Source organism: Polyodon spathula, chromosome 14 (assembly GCF_017654505.1).
Source record: "Polyodon spathula isolate WHYD16114869_AA chromosome 14, ASM1765450v1, whole genome shotgun sequence".
In the NCBI taxonomy this organism is placed as follows: domain Eukaryota; kingdom Metazoa; phylum Chordata; class Actinopteri; order Acipenseriformes; family Polyodontidae; genus Polyodon; species Polyodon spathula.
Genome location: NC_054547.1, coordinates 19,543,046 through 19,562,692, shown reverse-complemented (window position 1 = coordinate 19,562,692; position 19,647 = coordinate 19,543,046). Strand labels below are relative to the sequence as shown.

The following is a 19,647-nucleotide window of genomic DNA, read 5'->3' as shown; positions in this document are numbered from 1 at the left end:
TATATATATATGTGTGTGTGTGTGTGTGTGTGTATATATATCTTACAATTGAGCATTTAAGTATATGTATAGATGAATCCAGCAACATTAGAGTAAAGTAAATAGAAGCATTATCTTTGGCCCTGTCCACACTATGTCTTTAAGCCAGCTGAAAAGTGCTAAATACGATTAGAGTGTACACTATGCAACGTTTAATACCATACTCGAGAACCAGACTTGAGACCACCTCAGGGTAGTCTCAAGTCCAGTTCTAATTAGATCGCATCAGGTAGTGCAGTGTGTCAGATGCATGGACGCTGTAATACCGAACTACATTTTATGTGTATCCTCCAAAATCCCGATATGCTTTCTGATATGTTTTGGCGTGTGGGCATGTGGCAATGTTGCTTCACCCCTGGGTGTATTTCTGTGTTGTATGTTGCATATAGTGTGTTAATGTTGGTGTATAGTCATTGGTACATGGGATGTAATATGGGTTACGAGTAAAATGTTTATTTGTATTTAGGCACGAGGATTGCACAGCACTTCACATGCTGGTAAAATGTAATAATATGTGAGCACGGGGAATTGCACTTATTAATTCACGTGCAGTTGTACTGAGACTCCAATTGAATGATTGATTAGCAATCGAGTCTCGGTACAGCTGCATAAAAGCAGCATGATTTCACTCACTCAGGCTTGTGTGTTTGGTGAGTAGAGAACAGGTGTGGAGAGGAGAGAATTTAAAACGAGAAAACTAAACAAAGTAAATATATAACTGTTGTTTTGACTCACTGTGTTTGTCTGTTAGTCCACTGTTTAAGTCTGTTTTGTTTGTCTGTTTATTTTGGCATCAAGTTCCGAGTCCTGTTTTTTGTACAACTGTTTCACTCTTTAATAATAATAAACCGCGCAGCAGGGCATTCATTCATCATTTCATCTCACAGTACTGTGTGTTTCTTCTGGTCTGACGTCCCCACTACAGCAGTCTTTGTCACAGGACATTACAAACGTAGTACTCAGAACAGGTGCCTGAAGGAGTTGAGAATCAATACTGCTGTAATGTATATTCTAAGGCTTGCTGTGAAATTGTGGATCATGGAGTGATGTGATCAGATGGCAAAATCAAAGAACATTGATATCTGGAGCGATGAAATTGGTCAAGGAGAACTTCAGTGTTCAAAATGAAAACACACATTATGATAAAAAAAAAAAAATTGTGTTTTTAAGAAACAAAGCCATGCTAAAAAGCGCTATGTCTTCTGTGGGCATAGACTCCGTATTTGCTGGGTTGTAAACGTGAATCCAGTGCATGATGGGATATTGTCATATTAAGTCCCACAGTGCACTGTGCTGCTAGTAACTGTAACCAGACTATTTTAATAGTGTTTGTATGCATTAAGCCCGACTAAACATGAAACAGTACTTTAGTGTGGACGCTTTGAGCTGGATTAACAAAATGTTTCTGAATACGGTTCTCGAGATCGGTAATGTAGTCTGGACAAGGCCTTTAAAGTAAGTTAAGAGAATTAGGATCAATTACAACAAACAGATTTAGAAAAAAACTGCTATCTTTTAAGATGTAAAATGAGCACTTTTGTCAAATGTACTTTTTATGTTGTGATGCATCAATAATTAGAAAATATTAAAAGTGAAGAAATTTGGATTATTTCTACAATGTATACCTTTGTTTTTTTACTGTTCATGGTATATTATGTTCCAAAATTGGGTAGTTATTTAAAAATTCTTAATAAACAAATCTGTGAGTGTTACAAACAGACATTTGTGCACCCCTATAGGAAAGACTGAGTCATTTCTTACACTTAATTCATATCAGCCGAACATTTTAATTTCCAAGTTCAATTGGACAGCTGTATTCAGCCTTTGTCTATTTTAGTGTATTCAATGTCGTATTCTCTGGTGTCTAAAATGGTGCAGTGTGGAGATCAAAAAACAGGCCTGTAGGTTATACAGGTCACCTTTTCTTTCAGGCAGGTGGTGACTGTAAAACTTCTTTGGAAAACTGTGTAAATCTATGCAATCTAATACCTTTGAGTCTCATTTTTCATACATATGTTCATTATCTGCAGAGTAAAAGTAAGTTCTGCACACAATAGGCAGGGGTTTGTCTAAATGCAGTTAGACATGCCAGGCTTTATTTTCGTACATATTTGTTTGGGCTTTTCACAGGACAGACCTACCTTTCTTTCTCTTTGCTCTGTTGGAGGCACAGACCCAGTTGTGGCTGCAACAATTACAAATCATAGCCTACAGGGGTAGTTACAGGGCAGTTCTAAGCTAACTAACAATAGGTTCTGTTCAAAGCTGAATGTAAATCTTAAAAAATTCCACTTTAAGGTACAGTACTATTTACAGCACATGACTCACCAGTTTTTGTTTAAAAAACAACTTTGACCAAGTAAAATACTTAATTCAGCATTTAATGAATAATGTGTAGTCTGATAAATGATTAGGTTCTGAAACAATTGGAACTTATTTTAAAAAAAAAAGAATTAAAAGACACAGTTAATATCGAAATGTCTCCCAAATTAACTGAAGCCATCAGTGCATCGCATGTCAGTACAGTACATTTCATTATTCTGTGCAGTATCTGTGGAACCTCTTAATTCCTATCACGATCCTATTGCAGTAATATTGTTTATGTTGAAGTGTATGAGCTCAGATAAACTGAATGACTGACATTTTGTAAGGCAGTGTTGCTTAGGGTACTTGAAATAATGTTTCTAAATACCAGGACCTTGGTTACTCACTTCGTTACTTGAAGGGTGATGGAGCATCCATGTAATCTCTAAAATATGCAGCGTGCCAAAATCATCAGACACAGCCAGAAGGTGTTACTTGTCTAAACAGAAAATATTGTAATGGACAACAATAAAACCATAGCTGATCAGTCTACAATCATACATTTTGTCTAAATGGTCTGGTGGCTTCATTATAGTAAAACCTTTATGAACATATCTTTTCGGAAGATATTATTTACTGGATGCCTGAGATGTACTACTTTCCAGTATAAAGTGAGAAATTTCAGGGTAGTCCAAGTTCAAAAGCTTCAATTTCAGGGCGAGTCCCTTGACCTCTGTGTGCCTCATTTGCATCCAGCTGTAGAACTGTATAGAAGCAGCCCCACCCCCGTGAAATGCACTGTTCTACTTAATAAAATAACTAAGATTGATTGAGACAACACACAAGTGGCAAATTAATAAGGGATTTATAAAAGCATGCTACTCTCAGAAGGTGTTAGCATTGTCATTCAAAACCCCTAACATCTGTGAATAAAACCACTACTCTGTTAAACCAACTACCCAGTTTTACAGGAGGAAGAAGCTATGAATCTGATCAGGGAAAATCTGATTATGGTACTTCAAAATGAAACTTTATGCAGTAACAAATTCTGATACTCTGACTGAAGTACATACAGTAGTTTCACTCGACTACCATTTGATAAATTAGTCCAATAGTGATAGTTCATCTAACAATTTTATTTCTGATGTTCATACTTTTAGATTCCTGTACATAAAATATCAAGGATTATAAATTAGAGATACTTTGAAAAGCCAGATTTAGAAAGCTTTGAGTTATGTCTTGAAATATTTTTTTCATTCAATTTATGAAACTTGCAAATACTTTGTAAATCTGACCCAAAAATCAAGTATATATTTGGTTAAAAACAGAAGACATTAATAAAAGCTTCTTGTCAAAATGTTTTGTTCACTTTTTTATTATAATTGTGTAGCCTGTGATTTTGTCTAATACAATTATATATATATATATATATATATATAATATATATATATATATATATATATATAATATAAAACCTAAGAGGATTCAACCCAGTTCCCAAATTCCAGATGGTAGTAGGGTAGTGAAGTAAATCCTTATCAAACAGCTGATTGAACTGCAATACGACCGCAATGTAAAAAAACGTTAAATTTGTACCTACATGACACGTTACAGGGCTTGATGCTAGTTATCTGTCCAGTGGAGATGTTGTATGTTTGTGAAGGCTCATGAGTTTTCTCCAGCAGGTCCCAGATATTAATGTTCCCATCCTCCTTCCTGATGAAGAAGACTCCGGGTCTGGACAGGGACCAATGCCCCACCGTACATTTCTTCTGGGAATACTTGACTGACGGATGGAACTTTTCTGAAGACCAATGCCATGCTGTATATCAACCAGTTCTGCAGTATAGAACAAAAATAAGAACTATGAAGCATTGCACATTATAGTTTTCAAAGGGGAAATGGACATGCAGCAAGTTTTTAGCCTGTGGTAGTGCACAAAAATGATAGGGGAAAATACTCACTTGATGCTTGTCTTTATCTCATGTCTGTCAACTTATATTTCAAGATGCCCACAAATGAGGCATTGTGTCAAGTTGTGCTGCTCATATGCAAACATCTCAATGTTTTTAAACACTAAATCATAAACCTATTATCAATTTTCATAATCCCTTTGGAGGTAATTGACCATTTTTTATGGAAAAGTCTAGCAGAGGCAAATCACTTGGTTGCTTATCAAAATATCAAGTTGTGAATAAATGTCATTGTGGCAAGTCATTTCATGCCGAAAATTGTTGTGGTTTACATGCATTGGGTTATGCCTAAAGTGTTGAAAAAAACATAGAAGTCATTTTCACAGAATGAACAAAAAACTAGAGATTAAGCGTGGGGGAATGTAGGAATGTTCACAGCTTTTGTGGTTATGATTAAGAAACATCCACTATAAGTGTGTTTGAAAACGTGTTATAAAGTACATACAATAGAGCATTTAAATGCATGAAGGGAAATCTTTGCTGTTGAACTTCTGTTGACTGAGGTTCATCTCCTATTTTTTTTTTTCACTTTTTTGTTAAGGTAAGGTTCAGGGCATGTCAAAATTACACACATATGTATAAAGTAAAAGGGAACAGTGGTTTAGTTACAAACCTTTCCCAGTAATTTGACCTGAACCTCAATAACATGCAAGACAGGAATCATGCGAATACAGAAGAGATGTTTAAACAACACAGGTTTTTAAAACACAGAGCAAGCCTTTATCAGCTTCCCGTTGCACTGTGTTTGAATCAGAACAGTGGAAGTTAGTCAAAACTGGGTACTTTTTAAAATATATTTATACAGTACTTACACAACTGCTGACATTGTATTGTGCTCCTTTCACCCTGTTTACATTATGTGTGGGGAAGGTCACCCTGTCACACTAGTTTAACATGCAGCACAGACCGCCTAATATGAGAAACACTCCCCCACCAGACTCCCTGAGATGCTACTACCAGTGTCACAGATGTAGGTTAAAGGGTAAGTGAACCGATCCCGAATGGCATGTGCATTACCTACTAGTACAAATGTACTTTAACATGGTTGATCTCAGAAATCCAGGTTTTGTGAATCTCATGCATATAATACATCTTTTTAGAGATGTATTAAAATATTACAATTACGACAATGTAAATAATAAAGCATAATCTTTTACAAGACAGTTCCACCAATAAATAAAATCAGTGAGCACCTTAATTTTGTCTGCTCCCAAACAAAAAAAAAACAACTTGATATCATTGTTTCAAACTTGTATCCTGCACTGGTATTTACACAACCATTTAAAAATGTTATCAAGTTGGAAATTAAATGGTTGAAATTAAAATTAAATAAAATAATAGAGACATTATCACAAAGTTGTTATTTTTTTTTAATAGGTCCTGTGCGTCATTAGAAAATGTTTTGTTTGGCAATAATCATACAATCAACCTGGCAGGTTTTATCTGCAGTTTAGATGGCAAAACAGCAATCAGTTCTGATATGGGTGAGAACTGTAAGTATCAACAAGAACTTACCACCATGCCTTCTTTCCAGATGGCAAAAGCCCTGCCTTCTACTGTCAGTCTTTGAAAAAAGGGGATCTTTTCACTGTGGTGACTAAACCATCATGGATTATGAAGCAACGAGAAGGTTTAGAACCTAAAATTAAGGCTATTTCAAGTTATTTGAACAGGCACCCTAATCAATGGAACCCAAACGTTCATTAGATGTTTATGTGGCATGGTAAAGGAAACAATATTTAGTTAAACACCTGAGGTGGCTGATTTAGATTACTAGGGAAATTAGATGTATTGTCTAAAATATTACTTGAATGCAGAATGCATCTTGCAAATTACTGTTCAAACCCCAGTGTACATGTATTGTTCATCATAAATCTGAGAACTTTCAAAGATCTTTCTCTGATAGACTTTCCTGGTAGTTCTGAGGTTTGATTTACAATGATATAACTCCCCATCCTTACTTCTTTACAACACTGCCAAACAAGGACTAGTGTTAGCTCTTGTGTTTTTAAGAACTTACTTCAATTGCAATTATTGTATTTTAAACTAAAGGGTGTTTGTCTGCACTGTTGCATGTGCTGTTCATTTAGCCTTTTTTTCTAGCTGTGACACTAGATTTCAAATCAGTGCTGTTTTGTGGGTAACCTCAAGACTTTCCACTCAAAGAAAACCACAAATGTTTACACAAACCAGATACAAGTTGAATGAACGGTTATTGTTTCCAAATCAAAACGTTATCTGTTTGTGAAGTATTTCCAGCAAATCATTAGGTATATATATACACACACAACCATTTCTAAGATGAGGCTGAAGGGTTTATTTTCAAAGGCAAAGTTACAGTCTTTTAAAGACATGTTCAGATATTGTATGTGCCTGCAGTTTCAAAGAGCATCCACAATGGGTCAGAGAAGTGGTTTAATTAATTATGTGTGTGCAAAAAATTCATCTGATCTGAAGACTATATTTCTGCATGACAAGATGTGACATGTTTATCAATACAGTGAAATCTACATGGTGTTTTCTTACAGGGCAAAAATATTGAAATAAGATTTATATATTTCAATATATATATATATATATATATATATATATATATATATATATATATATATATATATATACATACATACATACATACACACACACACACACACACACACACAGTGCCTTGCAAAAGTATTCAGACCCCTGACCAATTCTCTCATATTACTGAATTACAAATGGTACATTGAAATTTCGTTCTGTTCGATATTTTTTTTTAAAACACTGAAACTCAAAATCAATTATTGTAAGGTGACATTGGTTTTATGTTGGGAAATATTTTTAAGAAAAATAAAAAACTGAAATATCTTGCTTGCATAAGTATTCAACCCCCACACATTAATATTTGGTAGAGCCACCTTTCGCTGCAATAACAGCTTTAAGTCTTTTGGGGTAAGTATGTACCAGCTTTGCCTCACAGTGTCGGAGTGATTTTGGCCCATTCTTCTTGGCAGATTTGCTGCAGGTTGTTCAGGTTGGTTGGGCGACGCTTGTGGACCGCAATTTTCAAATAGTGCCACAGATTCTCAATGAGATTGAGATCAGGACTTCGACTGGGCAACTGTAGGACATTCACCTTTTTGTTCTTGATCCACTCCAATGTTGCTTTGGCCTTGTGCTTGGGATCATTGTCAAGTCTCCTTCTTGTTTGAGCGCTGAGTTTTAAGGGACGGCCTTTTCTTGGGAGTGCCTGGGTGGTGTGATGCAGCTTCCACTTCCTGATTATTTCCCTGCTCACTGGGATATCCAAACACTTGGATATTATTTTGTACCCTTTCCCTAATCTATGCATTTGTATTACTTTATCTCTAACTTCTGTAGACTGCTCTTTGGTCTTCATTTTCCTTCAGATTCACAGCCTTACCACTGATCCTTCAACAGTGGGTTTTTTATCCAGAAAATGTGACAGCAACTTTAATGGTTCACAGGTGGAGGCCAATGGTAAGGTAATTGTGTCCTCGTTAGGGCAATTTCTTTCATTGGTGCAAACTGGGAGCTTCCACAGCACAGGGGTTGAATACTTATGCAAGGAAGATATTTCAGTTTTTTATTTTTCTTAAAAATATTTCCCAACATAAAACCAATGTCACCTTACAATAATTGATTTTGAGTTTCAGTGTTTTAAAAAAAAAAATAGCGAACAGAACGAAATTTCAATGTACCATTTGTAACTCAGTAATATGAGAGAATTGGTCAGGGGTCTGAATACTTTTGCAAGGCACTGTATATATATTGTGAGCAGGGAGAGGGTTAATTTCATCCCTGCTGAAAAAAAAAAAAAAAACATGTGCAAATGCACATTGGTTTAATTTAATTATATTGGTGTTAATTGTTTTATTATTAATTATCCCCATGCACCTGGTGATTATTGTAAATTTAAAGAAAGCAGCCAGTTTGCTTAGGGCTTCTGCTGTGAGAAGGAGCCTGATTGAAGGTGTGTTCTGTCGTAAAATAAATGAAAGGTACTGTGTGAAAGCCTTTTTTTGTTAGGGTTTGTGTAACATATAAACAGCTTAGCTGTCCTTTTTTGTACTTTAGGTTCCTGTGTTATGTGTTAATCAGTGCTCAGAAAAGAGATAGGTGTTTGCTTTGTTTATTTCATTTTTGTAAATGTTAAAACTAGTGCATCAAAGCTGATAAACTTCCATTTCTGTGTCCTGTAGTCAGTAAAGTTGTATATATATATATATATATATATATATATATTAGTGCCTATAGAAAGTCTACACCACCTTTCAAAATATTCACTTTTTGTTGCCTTATAGCCTGGAATTAAAATGCATTAATTTTTTTTTTTTTTTTTTTTTTTTTTTTTTTTTTTTTTACCTACACATCCTACTCCAACTTCCAAGTGAAAAAAATATTCTAGAAATTTGTAGAAAACTAATTAAAAATAAAAACTGAAATAGGTTGGTTGGATAAGTGTCTACCCATTTGTAACAGCAATCCTAAATTAGTTCAGGTGTAACAAATTGCCTTCAAAATCACACACCAAGTTAAGTGGTCTCCACCTGTGTTAAATTGTAGTGATTCACATAATTTGAGGATAAATTCAGAAGTTCTGTAGGTTCCCTCTGCTAGGTAGTGCTTTTCAAAGCAAAGACTCAACCATGAGCACCAAGGCTCTTTCAAAAGAACTCCAGGACAAAGTTGTTGAAAGGCAAAGATCAGGGGATGGGTATAAAAAATATCAAAGATGATTATTAAGCAGTGGAAGGTGTATGGCACCACCAAGACCCTGCCTAGATCAGGCCGTCCCTCCAAACTGGATGACTGAGCAAGAAGGAGGCTACCAAGAGGCCAATGGCAACTTTGCAAGAGCTACAGGCTTTTATGGCCAAGACTGGTCAAAGTGTGCATGTGACAACAATATCCCAAGCACTCCACAAATCTGGCCAGTATGGTAGGGTAGCAGAAGGAAGCCAATACTCAAGAAAGCCCGCCTTAAATCCTGTTTGAAGTATGCAGAAAAATACTCAGGGATTTCTGTAACCATGTTGCAAAAGGTTTTGTGGACTGACGAAACTAAAATGGAACTTTTTGGCCTAAATGCAAAGCGTTATGTTTGGCGCAAACCCAACACAGTGTATCACCCAAAGAACACCATCCCTGCTGTGAAGTATGGTGGTGGCAGCATCATGTTATGGGGATGTTTCTCATCGGCAGGGACTGGGGCACTTGTCAGGATAGATGGGAAAATGAAGGAAAGTGATCAGAGAGGCTACCAAGAGGCCAATGGCAACTTTGCAAGAGCTACAGACTTTTATGGCCAAGACTGGTCAAAGTGTGCATGTGACAACAATATCCCAACCACTCCACAAATCTAGCCTGTATGGTAGGGTGGCAAGAAGGAAGGAATTACTCAAGAAAGCCCACCTTGAATCTCATTTGAAGTATACAAAGGAGATCAGGAGTATCTGTAGCCATGTGGCAAAATGTTTTGTGGTCTGATAAAACTAAAAACCATTATGTTTGGAGCAAACGCAACACAGTGCATCACCCAAAGAACACCACCCCTACTGTGAAGCATCATGCTATGGTTCTCATCGGCAGAGCCTGGGTCACTTGTCAGGCTAGAAGGAGAAATGAATGGAGCAAAGTACAGAGAAGACCTTGAGGAAAACCTGCTGCCCTCTGCAAGAAAGCTGAAACTGGGCTGGAAGTTCACATTTCAGCATGACAACAACCAAAAGCACACAACCATACACTAGAGTGGCTAAGGAACAAAAAGGTAAATGTCCTTGAGTGGCCCAGTCAGAGCCCCGACCTAAATCCAATCGAAAATTTGTGGCATGACTTGAAGATTGCTGTCCATCAACGCTCCCCAAGGAACTTGACAGAGCTTGAACAGTTTTATAAAGAAGAATGGTCAAATATTGTCAAATCTAGGTGTGCAAAGTTGGTGGAATTGCTGCGAAAGGTGTTTCCACTAAGTATTAACTCAGGGGAGTGGAGATTTATCCAATTATAATCTTTCAGTTTTGTATTTTTAATCTATAACTTTTTTCCCCCTTTAACAGTGTGGAGTATGGTGTGTAGATAAATGAAAAAAAAATCCTCATTTAAATGCATGACAATACTGACACAACAAAATGTGAAAAAAGTTCAAGGGGGCGTAGGTTCTTTTACTGTCCGTTTATCAAGGAAGTATTTTAGTGCTTGTAAACCATCACTGTTGATAACTGTGTAGGGCTTTTGACATCCATTGAGAAGAGAGTTATATTTTCACTGTTACCATTTAAAGAAAAATGATTTATTATTTGCAAAAAATTGTTAGTCTTTAACGTATGAAGGTAGAGATTCCAGCTCTGAAGACATCATCAAGAAACTTTGAAATTATTTCAGTGGGCAGAAACATGCTGATACAATAGGAAGGGCTGGGTTGTTAGGCTTATGAATTTTAAGAATTAAATAAAAACGGATACAGTCAGAGTTTTCAACAATAAGATTAGATGCAGAGTTTGGTAATAAGTTATTCTGGATGGCAGAATGGATAGTAGATTTGATTGTAGTTTGTAACAGTTGGGTAAGAGTTGACTTTCGTGTAAAAGTTAGCGTCAGAAAGTTGTTTAGATGCTTCTTCTATATAAAGATAATTTTTCCAAACTACTACAGCTCCTCCTTTGTCAACGTGTTTTATTATGATGGCATTACGTTTTTGTGTATTCTATAAGGCATGATATTCATCTGTTAAGTTTGAACGATTAGTGTGTTGTTGAAAATGAATTTAACTTATTTCTCGTTCACATTTATCAATAAAAAATCTAAGGCTGTAACAAGCTGTATATTGGTGAAACAAGACGGCGCTTAGCTGATCGCTTTGTAGAACATCTGTAGAAGTATAGGAATTAACACCTCTTTTCCTGTCGCCAGACATTTTAACAGAGATGACCACATTATAGAGGACATCACAATTTGTGGGATAGTTCATTGTTATGGAACTAATTCTGTCAGGAAACAAAAAGAATGTGGACTTATTTTCAAACTGGGCACTTTGGAACCATTTGGAATGAATATTCTATTCTGAGATCATTAACATCATCAACATTCTGAAATTTTGTTTAAGACTACTATATATAATGTTTAGGCTGTTTAGGTGCAAAACGCAATATACGCTATTCTCACCAAAACTGAGCTAAAAGCAGGCTGGATCATTCATCTCACAGTGACTACGTTTTGATGTTCAATGTCCTTTGTCCTCAAAACACTATATACACCACGTTAAATACAACTCAAATGATCGTTTCTTTCCATAACTCGCTATACGCCAGGCTTCTTATTTAGCAAAATCCCACATATCCACTGAGCCAGTCGTCGTGCAGTATTACAGTCGTGTTACGCTATTATGGCAACTCTCAGGAGGAGTGTAGTAGCATATTTAATCTTGTAAATTGTGATTTAAAACATAACACAATATTCTTAAAAACTGAGTTCTTATTTATAAACAGTAACATGTTTAAAGCTTGGGACTCCCTGTCTGTAGCTTGGTGTTGTTTACATTATCGTCAGCATATTTTAAGTAATTGAAACATGAAATTAATTTTTTTAAACACACTTTTCTTATACCAATACAGTATTGGTGAGCGATAATCAATTATTTTGAAAACCAGGCTTTAATCACTGGTGCACAGGCGGCGATTCCGTGAGTATTATTATTTTTTTTTTTTTTAGCAAAGTAAAACCTTAGTCTATTTTTAGGGACCCCAACTGTTGTTGATTCCAACTTAGGCACTTCACATAAGGACTAGCAAGTTTCAAAAGGCACAATATTGTTAGTTTCTAACCTGGTATTATTGTATTTTGATTAATTTTAAGCATTTTGTTTGATGAACCCTCGTTAGTGTGCCTCTGTAATACTGAAAATACATTACATACTTTTCTTTCTAGAGTTTGTTCATGTAGGTATCAAAGATGATAGTTAGTATACCATGTAAAAGCTGAAAACTTGAAATTTATATACAAAAAAAAAAAAAAAAAAATTGCCTAAAAGTAATTTTGCGTATATTGTTTGTGAATGTTTGCTAATACCGTGTCACTTTGATTAATCAATTTGCTTAATTGAGTGTAAGGTGGATAGGTCTTGTTTTGCAAGAAAACGGCCCTTGGATATATGAACAATTTTTAGAGTTTCAATAAATTTAGATTTTGTTAGATTTTAAATTCTTATTTCTTTAGTTTTTCCATTTGAAAAACATGTTGAATCAATTTATTTATTCAGAAAAGCACAATAAATAATTATAATTTACCAAAAACAGGAAAAAAAATGATTGATCTGGTTTTAATAAAGAGCCACGTCAATCACATTGAATATAAAAGAAAAATAAAAGCTTTTAAAAAAAAAAAAAAAAAAAAATGCAATTCTCAACATAAATGTGCCTAATTGTGGTTTGAAACTGGAAAAAATGGTTAAAACTGGAAAATAGTGTAAAGTGACTGCATCTGTATTTGTCACTTTTTTTTTTTGTAACTCTTTTGTCCAAAATCCATGGCCGAACATATATTTAAGAAAAATAAAACCATACTCAGTGTTGTAATGGTGCGGGCCGGAAACGTCCGCTCAAGGAACTACACCGCTCCGCTCCTCAGCTACATATACAATGGGCTCGCTCCGCTCCGCTCACACTCCGGGTGCTCATACGCGTACAGCGTGAGACCTCAGTCAGAACGGTGGCGCGAACAGGGGGGCGTGGCCGCTGGACAGTGTTCTGTGTGTGTGTGTGTGTGTGCTGTGATTGGTTGTTTATGTTCTGTTAATGTTCGTTGTTAGGCACTCAGGACCTGCATGGCGGTGCTAATACCCTTCATCCTAGCCTGCAAAAGGATGCTCACAGAATTGTTCCCGTAAAGCACACTGTTGGTCTGTGATTTTTCATGTGGACAGCAGGTGAGAGTGGAAATAACTGTGGGGGGGGGGGGGGGGGGCTCTTGTAGGCTGAGAGACAATAACAATGTATCTGTTCAATCTATTTGTTCAACTAGTTTACCCACTTTTTTATTTACCACTACACCACTGGTTTTGCTTGTTTACAATAACAAATAGTAGATTAAACAGCAAAAATGAGCTGATTTACTTTTCATTTATTGATGCCAACAGCTTTGCTCACCTTAAAAAAAATCCCTGTTCTCAGTTCTTGCACAACAAGTTTCTTGCAATCCTTCATTTTATCACATCCCCAAATAGCTCTCTGGGGAAAGTTACACATTACTTTTGACACAGAAAGTACCAGGGTCGTGCATCTCTAACTACTGTGGATATTTGTCACTTCTTAGGAAATGCCTTCAATAGAGGTGAGCAGCAAGATGTTGCAGAGTTTCTCACCAAATTGTGTGAAATTTGTCCTGAAGTATCTCGCATGGTTTCAGTCACAATAAGTCATGACATTCTCTGTACTAGATGTAACTACTGCTGATCAAACTGACATGTGCTGCATGTTTACCCTATTAATGTATCTACTGGTACAGATTCCATTTGTTTGGAAGAACTCATTTAAAGAAATGACAAATGGGCAATGACTCTTGGTAGCAAATGTAGGCAATGCAAAACTTCTCCAACCATAAAACTGAACGTATTCAGTCAGCAGGAAGAATGATTGCACTCCAACTTATGCTTTGGGAATCCAAACCAGACGGGACCATTACAAATTGACACAATGCCAAGTTTACTGCTGTGCAGAAGTGCAAAATTACTGTGGACAACAGTATTAGTTTCCATTATCATACACCAAGGACAAGGTGTTACTTCAGGACACTATGTGTCTCTTCTTGCTGTGGGTAGAAAATGGCTGCATGCAAATGATGTAATCATTGAAGTCAAACCATGGCCAAGAAATGCAATGGACATGGATATTGCCTTTTATGAAGCGATATATTGCTTTACAAATGCCTTACATTGGCCTAAGTTCATAACACCTCAATAACAAGGAGAATAATGTTTTTTTACTACCCTTTAGCACTGACATGCATATGCACCTTTTTAACCATTCATAACATTGTAGTTTTGTAGCTACGTAAATATCAATATCAGCAACTACCAAAATAGACATAATGTTTTCCCCACTCATGGATGTACATTTGCAACTAAAAGAATACAATGTTTACACTTTCAATACTGTCCAAATGTTCCTTACCATTATTTTACTTTAAAATCTTTTCCCATTTCTCTTATATAACTCTACTTATTACTCTCTTGTCTGTCTATTTACCATACACATTCTCGAATATCTTTCCCTCACTTTATTCATTATTTGATGAAGTAAAAAAAGAAGTGATATCTATAACAAAAACGTAATGTCAATGTAAAAAAACAAGTTAGAAAAATGCAACAGCCCTTTAAGGTGGTGTTATCAAACATAAAAGCCCAAGTTAGGAGAAGCAATTGGGACAACCTTGTCAAACATCAAGCAAATAGGCACAATTGGAAAAGTGCTGGGGCCCAACATTCACAGAACTGTTGCTTCTAACTTGGCTTCTTTTTTTGATCACTCCACTTTACATTGAAATGCTCTTTGTACAACTTCAAGGGGACTGTGACCATTCCCTTATCAGCTCAAAAGTCACAACTGTTATAGTCACATCTGTTATAGATATAATAGAAGTCAGGCTTATTGGTCTGTAGTTGTCTGGTTCGGTTTTGTTTCCCTTTTTGTAGATCGGTATTACGTTTGCAATTCTCAAGTCTGTTGATACAACCCCTGTGTCAAGAGACTGTTGCATGATCTTGGTTAGTGGTTTGTAAATTTCGTTAATTTCTTTGAGTACTATTGGGAGGATCTCATCCGGCCCAGGGGATTTGTTTATTTTAAGAGCTCCTAGTCCCTTCTGCTTTGGTTATGCTAAAATTATTTAAAACTGGATAGGAACATGTTGACATGTAGGGCATGTTGTCCATATCCTCCTTTGTAAAAACTTGTGAAAAGTAATCATTTAATATATTTACTTTTTTTTTCTTTGTCTAGGATTTTGCGATTTGTTCATTTCTAACTTCCTTTTTTACTTGTGTTTGCAGTTCCAAGTACTCTTTCTGTGTATTTTGTTTTTGGTCCCTTTTAAACACTCTGTAAAGCGCCTTTTTTTCCTGATTTTTTTTTTTTGGTTGTTTTTTTTTGTTTTTTGTTTTAATTGATCTATTAAACCATTTTGACAATTTTGTTTTAGATTCTGATTTGTCTACTTTTGGGATGTAATTGTTTTGTGCCTCTAGTACTACATTTTTAAACAACAGCAATCATTTTTCTGTGGATGTTTTCTCTATTTTACTCCAATCTACTTCTGTTAGTCTCTGTTTCATACCTTCATAGTCTGCCTTTCTAAAATTGTAAACCTTAGCTTTAGTCATTACTTTTTGGGTTTTAAAAATCACTTCAAATAAGACCATGTTGTGGTTCGAGTTTGCCAATGGTTCTCTGACCTTTGTTTTAGTTATTCTGTCTTTGTTTTGAAACTGTCCATAAAAAGTATTGAACAGAATTATTCACATCTTCAAAATGTAAAAATGTTACGAAACTAAGTCAATTACAGGGCCAGCCTTAAGCTGTGTGGGGCCCTAGGCAGTGATTATTAAGTGCTGGGTCTAAAACACCTACATATACAAACATTAATATATGGTAAATAATATTCATGATATTAAAATGTTAATAAATACTTTTTCAGTTAGTTTGTTAGACTTTATCATTTCATATACAGTAATTCACAACTTTAATTCACTCAGAATTCCAGCCTACTTGAAATATATAAAATATTTCTTTTCTAAAATGACCATGCTCCAATAGGCCTGCTGAAAAATACTGAAATGTCTGACTATAAGTGGGTTCTGACAGGTCGGCGGCAAGAATAACCAGGCAGAAACAAACAAGTAAATAACAAAAAAACCCTCTTTGACACATGACACTGTGTACAATGCCTGTGCCAAATCCTTTTTTTCATTTTACATTCTAAATTACGTAAGAACATAAATTACAAAGACATTTTTCTTGCTTTAGCGGCAGCAACGTCCTTTATCAAATCTGAATATTCAAAATTATTTGGCAACTTTGCTGTCATTTGACAGCATAGCCAAATTTGACAATCTTTAAGCACAAATATGTCTTGGTCAATTTCAGCCTAGAAAAGCTGCGCTTGCCAGAAGCAACCATCACTGGAATGTTCCGTTTGCTAATCTTTTTTCATGCATGTATTACAGCGTTTTCATACTACAGCATCAGGGGTGCAAATCATTTAGACAATTGGTGCCAAACTGTTTTAAAAGTTTAGCACCAGAGAACCTACTGTATATTATATACATCTAATCAAAGCGTCACCATTTTTTTTCAACAAAATGTGCTTATGAACTAGCAAAGCTTAACTTTCGCGGTAAATGAAGAGGCTTGCGTACACTAACCATTCTTTTACAATGTATTGTTACCTGTTAAGTCTACTATTGCCCACATACCTTTTTGATTTGTTGAACAAAGATATAATTGATAACTGTGTAAAAGTGTGCTGTGACATGTTTGCTGAGTATGGGTGGGTTATATGACAAGCCAAATTATCATTTAGGAGATATCTCGAAATGCATTTCAAGATATCTGTGGCAGTGTGCCCAGCCCCTGTGTATTTTGTGTTATATGTTGCATGTGGTGTGTTAATGTTGTTGTATAGGTATTGGTGCACAGGATATAAATGGGTCTGTAGGGCACGAGTGATTTAAAATATGTAGTTGTATTTAGGCACAGGGATTGCACAAACACTTCACGTGCATTTAAAGTATAGTATATGAGCACGGGGTTGCATAGATTAGTTCACATGCTGGGATTCAAGTGAATAATTAATTAGTAATTGAATGCCGGCACAACAGTACATATAGATGCATGTTTCACTTACTTATAATAAGTACTTACTTATAATAAGTAACTTTTTATCCACTACACGTCTGTCTTAAACTATTTAAGTATGTTTGAATAGTTTTACAGAGCTCTAAAGTCATGACATATCGCAAAAGACCTGTCATATTAATTGTCACATAATTATTTCTCAAAATATTATATAAATCTCACAAAAAATCATTCTTTGGATTGTACAGTTCAACTAGATTGCATTCGGCACAATAAAAAAGAATATTTTCTTGGTAGATTTCATTGTATAAATGTTTTTGTGAGGACAAGCGGCACTCTTAGACGTTGAGTGAAGTGCTTGGTGCAGCCATTTCCAGTGAGACACTGATTTTGGTACCCCATGGAATTCGATGTGCCTGGTGATTTCACACCTGCGCAGATGTGTTTTTTCAAAAGACGGCCGAATGGGAATGTCAAATATATCTGTGTGTACGCGCCACACTGTTAGTTACTGTGATGTACTCAGGCTTATTGTTTTACTTAGTTTGAGGCACGAAAGCGTCACATTATATTTATTTTTAGCAATTCTATATATTGTTTTTGACGTATGAAATTCTGTATTTGAAATGTAAACTAATGAGTTATCACTGCACATAAAGACTTTGATAATATTTAATAAGCAATTAATATAAGTCAGACCAAGTAAAACAACACAAATACTGGGCAGCATGTCTTTTTTAAATTTATTTTACTCTTCTGTTTGGTTAAAGCTCTCTTTATCCCTCAGTGTAGACTGCAAATAAATCTTTGGCTGCGTTCGCGTTACTCCTAGAAAGTCTGCATTGAAGTCAGGAGTCATACGTTTTTTGTACAGACTGTCCTGTGAGGTTTGTGTTTAATTGTATTAAACACTGGGGTCCCCCAATATTCTACATTGGTGGGGGTACAGTATTCCATAGCTATCGAGAAGCCATAGAATTCTGTATCCCTTCACAATGTAATCAAAACATGAGTTTAATGGGATGTAATCCCTGTACAGTGTTTCTGCAGTTTGCTTAGGCAACAACATATTGTAATGACAGTTGTTAGCATTAATACAATCTACAATAAAAGCTGTCTACACCAGAACATAATGTTACAAATCGAAGTTTTATTTGAACAGTCTCTTATTTTTACCGCCAATGGCAAAGGAAAAGAAAAAAAAAAAAAATAATAATAATATTTCAGTAACTTATCTGCGCTATAAATAAACAAAAATAGAAACAACTTTAATAAACTAAATACAAACAACAAAAAGTCATGTAAAACTAGTTTGAAGTTGACAGAAGAATAATAATAATAACAAGTAGAAGAATATAGCTGCAAGCAGCAATACTGGGGCCAAGTATGGAAATATAGATATAGCATATGCCAGTCTGTGAAGATCCACGAGTGTGCAACCTAAAATTATAATGAAATTGATTTCCATGCTTCATAATTACTTTACTATTGATGCTTAATTTTAATTGCAATTCATTACATTTTCTTTTACAGATTGTTTGTGATGGTTCCATTTGGATTGCATTAATCCACAGCATCAGCCAAAAGATGTAGACCATTCCTTTTTTTATTGCTGCAAGTGTATACTGGTAGTGTAATTAGGGTAATAAGCCACAAGGTTGTACACTCATTTCCATACTTGGCCCCAGTATTGCTGCTTGCAGCTATATTCTTCTTGTTATTATTATTCTTCTTCTGTCAACTTCAAACTAGTTTTACATGACTTTTTGTTGTTTATATTTAGTTTATTAATGTTGTTTCTATTTTTGTTTATTTCTAGCCAGATAAGTTACTGAAATATTATTGTTTTTTTTTTCTTTTTTTTACAGTCACAGGGCTAGTATCATCTGATTCTAAGCTAGACAGTTTAAATACATGGATTTGTAATACAGAAATGAAGTTAAAACATGTGGAAGACATGACTGCAATGCAGAGATTTAGTTTAAATTGGATTACATTTATAACATTTAAAAGAATGCTTCACATTAATTATATAATAAGAAACTCCACAAAAATATTGCATAATGGGAGTAATTATAACTTTGAAAGACAAATAAATGCCATTTAAAACATGCTGCAACACATTACGTTTCTGTATATTATAAACAAAACCAGTCAATGCAACAAAAAACAACACGTCAATGCATTTTTTGCAGTACAGAGATGGCCACCGGGCAGGAACTGTAGTCAAATTTGGTGGATAAAAAAATATAAATTTCACATATGTTTAAATTAAGTAAAAACTATTGATAATAACCTATTTGGGGTTTTCTTTGTTGAAAAAAATATTTAATAATTTGCACCAAGCGTTTTGCGCGCACGTAACGAACACATTAAATCTCGCGGCATATTAAATCTCACTGTAGTCCGGTTGAGTGCAGGGATCTCTAAGCAATTAAATAAATAGTTCTGGAAAAACCATCTTCAGATGTGTATTGAGG

At 35.3% G+C, this 19,647-nt stretch overlaps 1 pseudogene; it reads right to left on the bottom strand.

The window, feature by feature from the left end:
* Window positions 1-2,723: 2,723 nt before the first annotated feature.
* LOC121327146 overlaps window positions 2,724-19,647 on the bottom strand; it is a 56,143-nt pseudogene continuing 39,219 nt past the window's right edge.